Source organism: Schistocerca gregaria, chromosome 2 (genome assembly GCF_023897955.1).
Source record: "Schistocerca gregaria isolate iqSchGreg1 chromosome 2, iqSchGreg1.2, whole genome shotgun sequence".
Lineage (NCBI taxonomy): Eukaryota > Metazoa > Arthropoda > Insecta > Orthoptera > Acrididae > Schistocerca > Schistocerca gregaria.
Genome location: NC_064921.1, coordinates 765,593,979 through 765,607,048, shown reverse-complemented (window position 1 = coordinate 765,607,048; position 13,070 = coordinate 765,593,979). Strand labels below are relative to the sequence as shown.

The following is a 13,070-nucleotide window of genomic DNA, read 5'->3' as shown; positions in this document are numbered from 1 at the left end:
TTCAGTCGGAAATATTCAGTGGCGTCATTTCACTTTAACGAGGAATAATCTCTTCTTCGCGATTTGTCTACCAGTTGCGTAAATTCTGTTCTGTGCGTTCTTGTATTTTAACCACTCATACAAACAGTATAGTATTTTTCTTGCCGGCTGTAGAAACCTAAAACCGAAACCCCGTCGCAACTCAAGGTTAAACAGGCGCTCCACTTTGATCCGCTTTTTTCTCGCGGCTCTGTTTTGCAATGATGTGTGTTATGCGAGCAGGCATTTGTAAATGTCAGACAAACAGACAAATCCTAATCTAGGATAACCAGATGATAGTAGGCCAAAGCACGTTGCATATGACAAACTCCTGCGCAGTTAATTTAACATTTCCCAGCATACTGCTTCATCAGCACGTTTAAGTGTTTGTTCCTTAAATTATCGTTATTCGTATGTTTTATGCTGCCTTTCGATTTTATAGATCCACGTAACCAGATTCGTTTCTGCTTACGCTGTTTGGTTAGTGTAAGGAATGAGAGACATAATAAAAGATAATGAAACTTCCCGGCAGATTAAAACTGTGTGCCGGACCGAGACTCGAACTCGGAAACTTTGCTTTTCGAGGGCAAGTGCTCACTTGCCCGCGAAAGGCAAAGGTCCCGAGTTCGAATCTCGTCCGGCATACAGATTTAATCTGACGGGAAGTTTCATATCAGGGCACACTCCGCTGCAGAGTGAAAATATCATTCTGAATAAAAGATAATCACCATCTGCCAAAAAACGGCCTAAACATATTATATACACTCCTGGAAATTGAAATAAGAACACCGTGAATTCATTGTCCCAGGAAGGGGAAACTTTATTGACACATTCCTGGGGTCAGATACATCACATGATCACACTGACAGAACCACAGGCACATAGACACAGGCAACAGAGCATGCACAATGTCGCCACTACTACAGTGTATATCCACCTTTCGCAGCACTGCAGGCTGCTATTCTCCCATGGAGACGATCGTAGAGATGCTGGATGTAGTCCTGTGGAACGGCTTGCCATGCCATTTCCACCTGGCGCCTCAGTTGGACCAGCGTTCGTGCTGGACGTGCAGACCGCGTGAGACGACGCTTCATCCAGTCCCAAACATGCTCAATGGGGGACAGATCCGGAGATCTTGCTGGCCAGGGTAGTTGACTTACACCTTCTAGAGCACGTTGGGTGGCACGGGATACATGCGGACGTGCGTTGTCCTGTTGGAACAGCAAGTTCCCTTGCCGGTCTAGGAATGGTAGAACGATGGGTTAGATGACGGTTTGGATGTACCGTGCACTATTCAGTGTCCCCAAGACGATCACCAGAGGTGTACGGCCAGTGTAGGAGATCGCTCCCCACACCATGACGCCGGGTGTTGGCCCTGTGTGCCTCGGTCGTATGCAGTCCTGATTGTGGCGCTCACCTGCACGGCGCCAAACACGCATACGACCATCATTGGCACCAAGGCAGAAGCGACTCTCCATCGCTGAAGACGACACGTCTCCATTCGTCCCTCCATTCACGCCTGTCGCGACACCACTGGAGGCGGGCTGCACGATGTTGGGGCGTGAGCGGAAGACGGCCTAACGGTGTGCGGGACCGTAGCCCAGCTTCATGGAGACGGTTGCGAATGGTCCTCGCCGATACCCCAGGAGCAACAGTGTCCCTAATTTGCTGGGAAGTGGCGGTGCGGTCCCCTACGGCACTGCGTGGGATCCTACGGTCTTGGCGTGCATCCGTGCGTCGCTGCGGTCCGGTCCCAGGTCGACGGGCACATGCACCTTCCGCCGACCACTGGCGACAACATTGATGTACTGTGGAGACCTCACGCCCCACGTGTTGAGCAATTCGGCGGTACGTCCACCCGGCCTCCCGCATGCCCACTATACACCCTCGCTCAAAGTCCGTCAACTGCACATACGGTTCACGTCCACGCTGTCGCGGCATGCTACCGGTGTTAAAGACTGCGATGGAGCTCCGTATGCCACGGCAAACTGGCTGACACTGACGGCGGCGGTGCACAAATGCTGCGCAGCTAGCGCCATTCGACGGCCAACACCGCGGTTGCTGGTGTGTCCGCTGTGCCGTGCGTGTGGTCATTGCTTGTACAGCCCTCTCCCAGTGTCCGGAGCAAGTATGGTGGGTCTGACACACCGGTGTCAATGTGTTCTTTTTTCCATTTCCAGGAGTGTAGAAAGTTTATTGTTAAAGTAACGAGCGTTTCTGAGTCCAGCGTTGCCCAAATCTTACATAGGAAGATCGGTACTTTAAACTTCAAGCGTTTTTTAGTTAACAATTCTAAACGTATCACGGTAAAAGCTACAGTTGAATATGAATGTTTCGCAAGTAATACAGAAATTACTCAAGCTAAGCAAATTTTTCTGTGACATTTGTCACTGGAATAGTGTTTCATGTGCCCTTCAGTTGATTTAGGATTTACTTCCTTAATACACATCAGAACAAAATTATGTGGACACCCTTATGTAATACAGATTTCACAAGAGGCGGAACTGCCATTGTAAAAGGAGACCGGGAGTACTGTGTTCTCAGTGGACAAGTGGTAACAGCGGAACGGCTCCATCAAGAGGGCTCAGTGACTTCGAACGTGGATCTGTCGTCGGATGCCACCAGAGTAACGAATCCAACAGCAACATCTCAGCCCTTCTAAAGCTGCCCAAGTCGACTGTTGGTGAAAAGATTGTGAAGTGGAAATATAATGTGAATAACACACGCCGTCGAGCTTGGTATGAACTTACACGATCTGAGGTAACACCTTGCATTGTTTCTTAAAGTTTTTGGTTTGTGTTTCACATATTTGCATACTGCATTTCTCTTCCATCAGTTTGTGAGCTCATCTTACTTCTTGTAGTACACTGAAATTACACGTACGTCATGTTTATACGTTTTGTCATACGACGGATCTGAGGATGGCTGCCGACCGTTGTGGCCGAGCGGTTCTAGGCGATTCAGTCTGGTATCGCGCGACCGCTACGGTCGCAGGTTCGAATCCTGCCTCGGGCATGGATGTGTGTGATGTCCTTAGGTTAGTTAGGTTTAAGTAGTTCTAAGTTCTAGGGGACTGATGACCTCAGATGTTAAGTCCCATAGTGCTCAGAGCCATTTGAACCATTTGAGGATGGCTGAGTGCCATATCGCGTAAATGGAAATAATAAAGTGAGATAACGACAGAAAATTAGAAATTTTGTGAATAAATCTGTGATGAACGGCATCGTGAGCGTGACTTAAAGTGTACAGCGTGGTCATCACTAAACTTTCGCTAACAGAGAGGACTCCCATGCAAAACTAGTGATCGTAGGTCAATGTAATTTTGTGAAATCCTTCTTAAGGACATGCGGAGGAGAAATAACGGACAAACCATGGAAAGAAACACATTTTAACTTCCACATGAGAGGACAATATTTGTTAATTGTGTACAATGATTAGTTTCCAGGTCACAAGCGTTGTTCAATATGCCACTCATCTGCACCCACGACTGCCTGGAACCGTACAGTCGTTTGTAGCACTTTTCGTACGGTGGACCCTGGGAAGTTTAGCCGCCAGGACACAGCTTGTGCACCCCTTGCACGCCTAGCATTCTCAACAATGGTGATAATAAATTCTTTAACAAGTTGAGCCGCAATTGGCCGTCGGCCTCTTCCACGAGCAATTCCCAAATCGCAAGTTAATTCGAACTTCCCAATAACGTTTTTCAAACTCGGTGTGGGAAGAGGACCTCTCCGTATCCGTTTAATGCGTCGATACTCGCGAAGAGCAGCAGTACTATTGTTGTTGTTTACATAAAACAGCTTTACGAGTAACGCCCTGCTCATCTTGACCAGACCCTTGTTTATTATCTCCAACTGTAATGCGTACTGATGCTTCTACTTCTGCCTTGCGGCGCCGTATCTGTACCGTCGCCTGACGGCAAATCATGACACTAACACGACTAACAGCACAAACCCTGCAGCGCACTGTCTGAACAGCATTTCTATAATGTTGGGTAAATAGTTTTTTGTCTACACTGGCTTTAAGTAGGGAAAGTTTCATTATACACTACTGGCCATTAAAATTGTTACTCCACGAACATGACTTGCAACAGACGCGAAATTTAACCGACAGGAAGAAGATGTTGTGATATGCAAATGATTAGCTTTTCAGAGCATTCACACAAGGTTGGCGACGGTGGCGACACCTACAACGTGCTGACATGAGGAAAGTATCCAACCGATTTCTCATACACAAACATTAGTTGAGCGGCGTTGCCTGGTGAAACTTTGTTGACATGCCTCGTGTAAGGAGGAGAAATGCGTACCATCACGTTTCCGACTTCGATAAAGGTCGGATTGTAGCCTATCGCGATTGCGGTTTATTGTATCGCAACATTGCTGCTCGCATTGGTCGAGATCCAATGACTGTTAGCAGAATATGGAATCGGCGGGTTCAGGAAGGTACCACGGAACACCGTGCTGGATCCCAACGGCCTCGTATCACAAGCAGTCGAGATGACAGGCATCTTATCCGCATGACTGTAACGGATCATGCAGCCACGTCTCGATCCCAGTCAGCAGATGGGGACGCTTGCAAGACAACCACCTTCGGCAGGAACAGTTCGACGGCGTTTGCAGCAACATGGACTATCAGCTCGGAGACCATGGCTGCAACACAGACAGGAGCGCCTGCGAAGGTGTACTCAACGACGAACCCGAGTGCGCGAATGGCAAAACGTCATCTTTTCGAATGACTCCGGGTTCTGTTTACAGCATCATGATGATCGCATCCGTGTATGGCGAAATCGCGGTGAACGCACATTGGAAGCGTGTATTTGTCATCGCCATACTGGCGCTACACCCGGGGTTATGGTATGGGGTGCCATTGGTTACACGTCTCGGTCACGTTTTGTTCGCATCGACGGCACTTCGAACAGTGGACGTTACATTTCAGATGTGTTACGAACCGTGGCTCTACCCTTCATTCGATCCTTGCGAAACCGTACATTTCAGCAAGATAATGCACGACAGCATGTTGCAGGTCCTGTACAGGCCTTTCTGGATACAGAAAATGTTCAACTGCTGCCCTGGCCAGCACATTCTCCAGATCTCTCACCAATTGAAAACGTCTGGTCAATGGTGGCCGAGCAACTGGCTCGTCACAATACGCCAATCACTACTCTTGACGAACTTTGGTATCGTGTTGTAGCTGCATGGGCAGCTGTACCTGCACACGCCATCCAAGCTCTGTATGACTCGATGCCCAGGCGTATCAAGGCCGTTATTACGACCAGAACTGATTGTTCTGGGTACTATTTCTCAGGATCTAGGTACCTAAATTGCGTCAAAATCTAATTACATATTAGTTTTAGTATAATATATTTGTCCAATGAATACCCGTTTATCATCTGCATTTCTTCTTGGTGTAGCAATTTTAATGGCCAGTAGTGTAGTCACCCCCTATTATGATATTCAGATAACAATTCTTCTTTCTTGGTTGTCTTTAACTACTAAGCAATAATGTATCTTGTCTAAAACTACACTCAGAGTTGCATGTCGAAATGGTCTGACGACCTGAAAGATGCACTTATTCTAGGAATCTAAAGCAAAAATTGCAAAGCAGGCTGGGAGGCGTATATTCTTTGCCTAAATCGATTGATACGAGCAAGACCCAGTTCTTTCGCTATGCTTCCCCAATCTGAGCTTTTGATGCGTCTCTAGTAATCAAGCCGTTTATGGGTACTAATCCCCCACCTTGTTTCCTTTCTTGTAACTCTAACATGATCGTATAGTCGTCAAAGGTTACTGATCACGTTACTTGCTTGTGATAGACCTCAGTTCTGAAATAGTCGACAAATACCACGGTAATGTTATCAAGAAAGCATCTGAAATCCACAGCGCAAAAACAGCTGTACCAGTAGAGTGTAAATAAATTTGTAGAGTAACTACACTCAGCTTCCGCAGGAAATTTCGTTCATGTGATGTTAAGCACACATAAACACAACAACTAAGGTTTAAGGTGGTGAACCGCTACCAGTAGTGGTTGTGGCACTAAATTCTTTTCTGTGTCAGTGAGGACGCCGAGGAGATGTGGCCAGGGCGGCAGCAGTCAAGGAAAAGCCGTAAGCTCTTCCAGGAAAGCACAAGGGCTTTTAGAGAAGTATGACAGCTTTGCTTATGATCGCAGGTGGTGGTACCTCGCCATAAAGTCACCCCACGAGGGCGGCCCGGTCTTCAGCAGGACAATGGCCAGCGACCTGCATTCTGGAAACGTATTATGCAACTCGGGTGTGCGACCGACAGATGGGCGCCGTGGTTTATTATTTGCTTTGGGAAGGAGAGCGTTGTCCGTTGCAGCAGTGGAATGCACGCGCGTTTCTCTGGCGCCAAGTTTAGCCGGGTAGAACATGGATTTTGTCGGGGAAACTTTCTCATTGGTTGAATACCGCTATGCCGTGTCTAGATGAGCTATCTGGCGCTGTGTCATAAGTACTCCATAGGTGCAATTTGCGGTTCTAGGCGCTGCAGTCCGGAACCGCGGAACTGCTACGGTCGCAGGTTCGAATCCTGCCTCGGGCATGTATGTGTGTGATGTCCTTAGGTTAGTTAGGTTTAAGTAGTTCTAAGTTCTAGGGGCTGATGACCTAAGATGTCAAGTCCCATAGTGCTCAGAGCCATTTGAACCATTTTTGCAATTTGCGCGGCCCGCTTGAAAATTAGTGGGGACAATTTTTGGCGTCTCTATGTGGATTTGATGTTCAGGATGGAGGAGAGGAGACATTGTCGAGGTATTCGGTGCATGCCGACCGTAGAGAACAGTTTGGGCAGTTCGGCAGAGATACGCTGTATACTCAGCAAATTGTCGGAGAGCGGATAACAGAGCCTTGGTGTTTTCGGCACGCCAGCAGTGGTTCTCTGCACAGCTCGGGGCGAGGGTACGCTTGTCGCGGCCTTTGCAGTTGCGCACCTACAGCCAGTCTGCACATCACTCATCGGGCAGTTCAGCGGTTAGCAAATCGTCAGCTCAGGCCTATTAGAAATCTTTGTCTGAGGAATTAGTAATCACTGCAGCGAGTCCATCTGACCTGCAGTCCTATATTTCAAAGGATGCACATTGTATTGCCGTTCAGCTAGAGGTCCACAATCTCGCTCAGTACCTCACATACATCCAGAGAGCGCTGTTGCTATTATGTTAAGGGAGGCATCGTTCTAGCTCCACCCCGTTCCCCTTACATCTTTGCTAACCATCAACATCATCTGTCGCCATTTATTTTGTTCCGCGGTTTCTTTTCTTTTTGTGCACTAATACTGGAAAAGCACTTTTTGGATTTGTAATAAACTAAGTCGAAACGAGCAATTCTGTATTTCAGTGCGCTGCTCATCCTGACCATTTGAGCTGTAATATTTTTTTTTTTAGCTTAGGGTACATAATAAGGATAGGAAACCTTACAAAGGGACGATTAAAAGTTTATGCTTGAGGGCATGGCTGCAGCGTATGTCCAACTTAGTGCGAATCCGATGCGGGTATAAAGGGTGGTCGTAAACTGTTTAAATAGCTTGTAAGCTTGTTACAGGTATGGTTGTGCGGGAAATAATTATTAAGAAGTAAATTCGATATGTTGCTCCGTTTTCGAGTTAATTAGTATTAAAGTTAGACACTCAAATCATTGCAAACACGAATCCAAGGACTTGTACGCCTTAAAACGCAGTAATGCACATACATTTGTGCGCCTGTGGGCTATCACTTGTTGAAATGCTCATTACCAGTTAAAACGTGCCTTTTTCGTAAGTGTTAAATTTAAGCTAGGCGAAAAATAGCTACGTTAGTTCGGTCTGAAGAAATCAAACGATGAGCTCGTTTGGGACACTGTCCATGGAAGGTTGCTTAAACTTGCACACGCAAATTCCTGAGGAGTAGCTTCAAACCTAAATAACTCAGAAACAGCGCAATTGTTTCTCAGGACAACTTCCCCTGCAACAGCATTACAAGCTTTTCATGCTGTTTCTGACCACACTTTATAAGCACCGGCATGCAAGCAAGAAATTAGCGTACCATTCTTGTCTTTCCGACGTGCGTACGCTAAATGCAGAAACGTGAAATATGGCGACGTTATTATCAAATGCGTTGAAACAGTACGTGAGTGCTGTTATTCTTTTCTTGGCTGCTTAATGACGAACATCGGTGGACACCTATAGGAGAATGAACGTGTATGCGCAACGTGTCTGTCGAAAACCGCCCGCCGTTGTGGCCGAGCGGTTCTAGGCGCTTCAGTCCGGACCGCGCTGCTGCTACGGTCGCAGGTTCGAATCCTGCCTCGGACATGGATGTGTGTGATGTCCTTAAGTTAGCTTTAAGTAGTTATAAGTCTAGGGGACTGATGACCTCAGATGTTAAGTCCCATAGTGATCAGAGCCATTTGAACCGATTTTTTTGGTAGTAAACCATCTTTATGGAGAACTGCGACAGGGGTTGCTCCTGCTTCATGACAACTCACGTCCCCATATCGCAAAAGCCGTAGCGCAGAAATTACGCCAACTCAACTGGGGGGCGCCCGGGCACCCGCCAGGTCCCCTGGTCCCTCGCCATGCGATTACCACGCCTTGAAGAGTCGACGATTTCTATCGGATGAGTATGTGGAGCAGGCAGTTACGGACTTCTGCACGCAGCAGAACGCTATGTTTTACCAAATGGGTATCTTCATCCTGGTGCGTCGGTGGGATGCTCACAGCGATTTTGCCTGATTGGCATACCGATTCCGGACTGTACGGCCTTCGAACGGAAAGTTTTTGATCGCACCTTATATAAATGCACTTCTGGCCGTTACAACTGCAGCATTATGAAGACGACATGCAACAAACGCCATATTGGTATGAAGTGTACCACGTGCTTGGATATGCAAACGATTAGCATTTCAGCACAATCGTACATTCTATACGCAAGGAAAAGTTACGCAGCGGGTTTCTCGTTCGTTAACTTTAACTGTGTGGAGTCGCTCGAAGCACCATGGTGACGCATCATTGGCTATCCGTATCATAACAGGAGATGAAACGTGGTGCTACCAGTATCAACTGGAGAGTAAGCGAAACACAGTGGCATGGAATTCATCGTCCCATCGTACCAAAAAAGATCGGCTGAGGAAATCCGAGATTAAGACGACGTTGATCGTCTTTATCCACAACAAAGGCTTGACCCGCCATGAATTTCTACTCGAGAGAGGCGGGAAGGACGGGCCGCATACTATTGGCTGCCGACTGGTCTCCGGATGGTATCGGTAGCACCAAGTCTTATCTCTTGTGACGTTGCGGATATTCAAGAATGCATGACCACGGTACCTCGAGCAATTTTACAAGATGAGTTTCTTAACACTTTCCAGAGGGTCTAACAGCGAATTGGGAGTGTGTTGTTGCTTTGCAGGCCAGTAAAGCTATTTTGTTCTTAACTCTTGTTTTCTTTATTTTTTGAGGCCACTCATCAAACTTTTCAGACGCACCTTGTAGTTCCGTGGTATTGCTGGTACCATTGGTCAGGGTCCCACCAAAATCACGTGAACATGGAATCGATTGGTCCAGGAATGCAGTTCTCAGCTACAGGAAGGATTTCAATAGCCCCAAGCTCCAAATTCCCCCAAAAATGGTTCAGATGGCTCTGAGCACTATGGGACTTAACTTCTAAGGTCATCAGTCCCCTAGAACTTAGAACTACTTAAACCTAACTAACCTAAGGACATCACACACATCCATGCCCGAGGCAGGATTCGAACCTGCGACCCTAGCGGTCGCCCGGTTCCAGACTGTAGCGCCTAGAACCGCTCGGCCACTCCGGCCGGCCGTCTAATTCCCAGGAGGACAAATTTATTGTTCGCTCGGCGGTGGAGTTAGGTCAGGAAACGGACTTGTTTGCAATAAGAGAGGATAACGAAGGACCACATGTTATCCATGATGTATCTCGATACAGAATGTGTGCGACTGTCGCTCTGGCGTGATCTCTCACTCACGGGAAACATTCGATCGAGAGACCAGCAGCGCACCATTCGGTAGCCACTGCTTGGTCATAGCGTAGGAGTATGAAATGGTGGCGTTGCAATTTCGATGGAGAGGAGTGCAAATTCGAATATTAATATTAACTTATTCATAGTGAACATGTAGAATTAAACGGTATATAATATAATAAAACGCCCGTCCACGGCAATAACATCAGTTGGTTCCCGGAGACTCATTACGCTTTAACCGTCTTGGGTAGTGGCCCCATCAAAGCGCTGCAAAATTTAAATAACAAGCATGCCCTTATAGAGCGATATTAAGGATAACAGTTCAGACGAAGGTCTCGAAAGGCTGAATAATTTCATGGGTAAGAAGGGTTTACCAAGGCCGCTGTATAGCTGATCGGCAACAACGCGCCGTCTCAGCAGTGTCCTCTGGGAGCCGAGCGGCGAATTCCCACAGCGCCACAGGACCGCCCGCCGCCTGTCTCGGCGAACAATGTGTGGAGTGGGAGGGAGGGCACCGCCAGAGACGCCGTTACCAGGCAACGTCGACGACCTCCTCCAACGGCGCCGGCCTCATCCTCACCTGGAAGCGCAGCCGCCTTTTGTTGCACCGCATTTTTTGTGCTTCCATCTGATCTAAATGCAGCGCTAGTCGCCATTACAAATTCGACACGCTCTCTCTGCACTTCATGCCCCAACTAAACGACGTCTCGCGCAGATGTTTTTGCGACGCATTTACATACACTCCCCATCTGCAGCCGATCCGTCTTTTTGTGCGGCTTGGTGGGGGCGTGGATATTTATATTCATTTATTTAATTAACGTGTTTTGCACAGGGCCACCAGGCCCTCTCTCGCATTGGCCCAGGATCAGACATACAGTACACATTTTACATCATAGTTTTCTACGAAATAGCAAATTTATTATGACAAATGGTATAAAATGATTTGAGTGTCTGAAGTGACAATATGAGTAAATAGTTCTAACTATGAACTAGTAAAGTTATTTCATGAACAGTAAATAATGGCGACACCTTTCCCTTTAAAAATAAAAGTGAGAGAGAGAGAGAGCGCGCGCAATCGGTATGGCCATGCCAGTCAGAACTTTTCTTCAAACGGGTTACATACGGCGGTTGAACTCCATCCCAGTCTTTCTTGTTCTAATGAACGCTTCTGCTCCTTGCCCAATGATCTCGAATCGGTGTGACGTTAAACTTTTACGTTTCTTCTTGTAGAACTTCTTTGATCTGTACTCTTGATCAATTTAGTCAGTAAATAAAGTCTTCCTACACACGTTATTCTATACATGTAAAAAACTATACATTGCTTTAAATAGGCAGTACTGATTGGAGGCTGAAAACGAGTTAAAAATAAAACAGGGGACCCAAACCTTCACAAAGCATTCAGTCGTTCATAAGAGTACAAACATCATCGGATAACTGTCAGACGATTCTTTTTTTGCTTTTACAAACACAAAAATAAGATGTCCAGAGATAATTTGTTAGTGATTGCGGTACTTTTTTTTCAGTAGTTCAAAATGTTCAAATGTGTGTGAATTCCTAAGGGACCAAACTGCTTAGGTCATCTGTCCCTAGACTTACACACTACTTAAACTGACTTATGCTAAGAACAACACACACACCCAAGCCCGAGGGAGGACTCGAACCTCCGGCAGGAGGGGCCGCGCAATCCGTGACATGGCGGATCACACCGCCCGGCCACTCCGCGTGGCGTTTTCCATTAGTACATGGTTTTATGAAGGGAACAGAAATCAATTAAGATACATTAAAACAACGGTAGACTGCCAGTCCCACATTACTGTTATATGTATCACCCTAGCCGGCTGGGGTGTTCGAGCGCTTCTAGGCGCTTGTCCGGAACCGCGCGACCGCTACGGTCGCAGCTTGGAAACCTGCCTCGGGAATGGATGTGTGTGATGTCATTACGTTAGTTACGTTTAAGTAGTTCTAAGTTCTAGGGGACTGATGACCTCAGATGTTAAGTCCCATAGTGCTCACAGCCATTTGAACGATTTGTATTACCCTATAAAAAACGACCTGTTTCAAACATTTATGTAGAGCGAAATGCATCGAATTTTACAACTGGAGATGAAATACAAGCTGCTAACGTTTTATAATTTAGGACTGCTATGGTGTTTATGTTGCTAATAGACAACATTACATCTCCTGAAATAATAAAAAGTTTACGGAGGATTGTATCTACAAGAATTAATTCTTTTACTTTGATTCACCACAGATGAGAGAATAGTTCGTTTATACACGGAATTACAGTCTGAGCAATTTGAGTTGAATCGCTGGGACCACAATTAACGCTGACAGGTACAGTGAGACTCTGAAAAAACTCAAACGGGCAATTCAGAACCGGAGAAGAGGAATGTTGAGAAAGAGCGTACACATTCTCCATGACAACACTCGCCCACACATCGCTCGGCAAACCGTTGCTCTCCTCCAATAGTTTCAGTGGAACATAATCACCCACCCAACCTATGGTCTTGACTTGGCGCCAGTGACTATCACCGGAAAGCGGTTCAGCTCCGATGACGAGGTGAAAGAAGAGGTTCATAACTTTCTGAACAGCATGGCGGCGAGCTGGGCATACAAAAACTGCCACAGCGTCTACAAAAATGCATCCGCAGAAATGGTGATTATGTCGAAAAATTGCTAAATGTTGAAACTGTAAACCGATGTAAACCATTCCAGAATGAGATTTTCACTCTGCAGCGGAGTGTGTGCTGATATGAAACTTCCTGGCAGATTAAAACTGTGTGCCGGACCGAAACTTGAACTCTGGACCTTTGCCTTTCGTGGGCAAGTGCTCTACCAACTGAGCTACCCAAGCACGACTCACGCCCCGTCCTCACAGCTTTACTTCTGCCAGTAGCTCGTCTCCTACCTTCCAAACTTTACATTGTAGACATAAACAGATATATGTACTTACAAAAAATAGGAGACCTTACTTTTGGGATTACCCTCGTAATATGGGCTGAAAACATAAACTACAGAATGGAAATTCTTCAGAACCATGAATCAGAAGACTAAGGGAAAGAAAAACACATCAAAAAGGAAA

The 13,070-nt window shown here is 46.6% G+C and overlaps 1 protein-coding gene across 3 annotated transcripts in view; it reads right to left on the bottom strand.

The window, feature by feature from the left end:
• LOC126334988 (uncharacterized) overlaps positions 1–13,070 on the bottom strand; it is an 854,692-nt gene that overhangs the window by 516,243 nt on the left and 325,379 nt on the right. The window contains exon 1 of one of the 3 annotated variants that reach the window (XM_049997798.1): positions 10,363–10,627. The exons of the other annotated variants lie outside the window; for them this stretch is intronic. The gene's annotated coding sequence lies outside the window, so the exon portion shown is untranslated. Of the gene's footprint in view, positions 1–10,362; positions 10,628–13,070 lie in introns of those variants that run through there. 3 annotated transcript variants of the gene reach the window in all.